General features: G+C 43.3%; 1 pseudogene; it reads right to left on the bottom strand.

The window, feature by feature from the left end:
• Positions 1-1,547: 1,547 nt before the first annotated feature.
• LOC118882392 lies at positions 1,548-2,549 on the bottom strand (annotated as a pseudogene).
• Between the last annotated feature and the right edge of the window lie 843 nt (positions 2,550-3,392).

Below are 3,392 nucleotides of genomic sequence, written 5' to 3' on the forward strand. Positions count from 1 at the left end.
AATCTGTAAATTAAAAATAATATTATCGGACTCCCCTGGTGGCGCAGTGGCTAAGAATACGCCTGCCAGCGCAGGGCACACGTGTTCGAGCCCTGGTCCAGGAAGATCCCACATGCCGTGGAGCAACTGGGCCCGTGAGCCACAACTACTGAAGCCCGCGCGCCTAGAGCCCGTGATCCACATCAAGAGGAGCCACCGCGATGAGAAGCCCACGCACCCGCTCACCGCAACTAGAGAGAGCCCACGCACAGCAACGAAGACCCAACGCAGCCAAAAATAGATAAAATAAATTAATTTAAAAAAAAAATCTGTAAATTAAAAATAATATTATCATAGGGCTTTTGTGAAGCTCTCATGTGATGAACCCTGGCCCGGCACAGAGTAAATATTCAATAAATGTTAGGAAAAAAGAAATCTATTATTTCCGCTAGCTGTTTGCTCTATCAGTGCCTCTTTAGGTTTGCTGCTTTTTAGTAGAATTGATAAACTTCCAGAGATATGTATAATTTCAGACATTAGCTACAAGCATCCCTGTGCCACCATTTATTGTAAACATTTGTTTTAAACATTGCGGTGAGCGCTGACACAGCAATATTCTCCTATTCTCAGAGACTGCTGTAGAGGGACTGCGTCTTATGGAGAAATAAGTCTATTGCAGGAGCCAGAATGCCGCCCAGCTGCCTTCGGGCCGAACTCCCAGAAATATGCTTCTTATAAATTTAGGTAGTAAAGAAAAAAATTGAAAGTGAATCATGCAGAAGAAAATCATGCTTTCTGACTTTAACCTACTTGGAGTTCAGAAAGTTAACTAACAATTTGCATGCAATGAATATAGTCCCCTAAATACAATAGCTGATGAATTATTTTATACACACATTTTAAATACAACATATTGTTTAGTTATGATTGGGAAGCAGCCTTAAACTTTTTTTTAAGCAGCTGAAATATACAAAACAGTTACAAGTGGAAATACTATTGCAAAGTGCCCTGCATTTTTAGCCCAGAGCTGAACCACAGAAGTCTCAGGTTACATAGAAAAATACAAAACAACATTTTCCAAGTTAAGAATTATGTGTTTTCAGGAGGGAAGAAGGGAATAACAGCTTTGGCTTAAAATGCTCAACTGTTCAAAGTCATCACACTTACAATTAGAAGAGAGCAGCTCCTAAGGTGGTCTGTATCCGAAGAGGGAAATCCAGCCTGGAAGCAAATTATCGCTGATTCCTCACTAGACATCTTCACAATGCTCAGCTGAAGACACTCCCATTAGAGGCTGTTGAGGCTGTTTCTACCATTTCAGAAGGGCAAACATTTGGTAATACGAACGACGTTTTCATCTTCTTAACTGGAATGAATGGTAACTAATGAAATGTTTTTCCCTTTTTATACGTAAGTGTCTCTGTATCCCAACCCAAAGCAGACATGTTTGTGTATCATCTGCAACCCACCAGTCCAGAGCCCTGGAAGCAGGAAAGGTGGAGGGTGTAGAGCAACCTTTCCACCATGACTACAATCACTGATGTGCCCTTTTTCCTGGTATCCTAGTCTCACTTGAGGCTTTTCATTAACACATCATCCCTCTGAACACATGGGGCACAACATACTGGAAAACTGCAGGCAGGGGGCAAGAAGGAGGCGCTCACTCTCCCTGGTTTCTCAGGAACCCAGGCTTATCCAGCATGAAATTACAAGTGTACCCCTTCATCTGTGTCTGCAGGGAGACTTCTCTCATGGACCACACCCCACCGGACACCCTAAGTCTCTTGTGGCGATTCTGTTACCTCCATCATCCTGGCCTTGGCTGCAGTTCTGGTCCAGGAGGCCAGCATAGCCTTGGGGCTGAAGTTGTTACTACCACAGTATTAGCTCCCTCAGTGAGAGCGGGAGATTCTTCTAGTGCAGGCTCCCCTCCTCAGGCCAAAGGATCAGTCCCCTCAGAGCACATCTTTTTCTTAGACCTTTCTAGATACGTTTCCCCTTAGTCCACCTTTGATTTTTTTTATGAGTGTCTGGATCTTGGCCTCCTTTGCTGTGATAGGAATATTCTTTTGATTTGGGGAAGCGCATTCGGAGAGTTGCTTATAACGCGTCCGACCTCTGCTCAGCTGTCACTGATGCCAGGCCCACACCAGGTCTCGGGGAAGCAGGCTGACTGGTGGCAGTTTAGAGGGTAATGGAGGACGAGGTATCTTCTTCGGAGGTTTTAGGCTCTCGCTGCATGTAGCATTCTATTGTGGACAGCAGACTTGTCATCCTTCACAGATGATTCTCATTTGGTCCCCTTCGAGGAGGGAGGAGATTCTTGGTGAAGCTGAGGCACTGGCTTGCTTGAAGCCAGGTGTTTCTCTCCCGCTTTTGCTGACAACAGGTTTGAATTTGAGAGTCACGTATTCTTCCCCCCAACTTCTCTGTGGGGTTTCCCTCCTTGCCTTTTGCGTTCTCCATCGTCTGAAAAAGAGTTGAGGTTGATAAAAAGAAAATTCTTCTGACTTCTGGCTCAAGGTTGTTTTTCTGAAAGTCTCCTCCCACTCCCTGCCACCCAAAGGCATTCCCAAACCCACCATTCTTAAAAATGTTTATTTAATATAAACTTATTAGAAATGCAATAAATCAGGTGTTTTACTCTGGGTAGATCCATTTTTAAATCCTTAGAGTGCTAAAGTGATGACGAAAAGAATAGCTGGACAGGTGTGAGAACCCCAAAGGGAGTTGAATTTTTGGGGAAATCGGCTTAAATGGATGTTCCTCATTCACCTGAAGTGCTTTACAAAGTGCTAAGAACAGCTGACTCACATTTTTACTGATTGAATCTTTCTGGGATAAGGGTATGAATTCAAGTTTAAATTTAGTACTTCTGCTGATTTTGAAAAACTGGACTTATGTCCCATTCCCTCTCCTGTTGTGTGGACCAGACTCTACCAATGAGGATACATCTAGCAAAGAACATGGTTTATGAAGCCATCCAGACCTGGATTCAGATCCTGGCTTCACCATTTCCTAGCAGTGTGATCCTGGACAAGTCACTTAACATCTTTTAGATTTCCTTATTTATACATGGGGATTGTTGTAAGCATTAAAAGGAATAAAAACATAAGGCCTGTTAAAGTAAGCACTCGGTTTATTAGTTTTATTTTGTGCTAAAAATGCACACTGCATCTGTTAGTTCCTCTTTCCCAGGGATCTCCACCTGGGACATGTTTACAAGCCAGGGATGAATGGGTGGGCACATGAGTTAGGTATGACGAGTTAAGTTCAGCTGTAAAAACTGGATAAACAACATTGGCTTAAACATGGTAGAAGTTCATCTCTCTCTCACTTTAAAGTCAGAACATAAGCTCTGCTCTACGAAATCCCCAGGAAATGGGCTCCTAGACTATTGTGTACCCTCCATT

The sequence above is a fragment of the Balaenoptera musculus genome, chromosome 16 (assembly GCF_009873245.2).
Source record: "Balaenoptera musculus isolate JJ_BM4_2016_0621 chromosome 16, mBalMus1.pri.v3, whole genome shotgun sequence".
In the NCBI taxonomy this organism is placed as follows: Eukaryota; Metazoa; Chordata; class Mammalia; order Artiodactyla; family Balaenopteridae; genus Balaenoptera; species Balaenoptera musculus.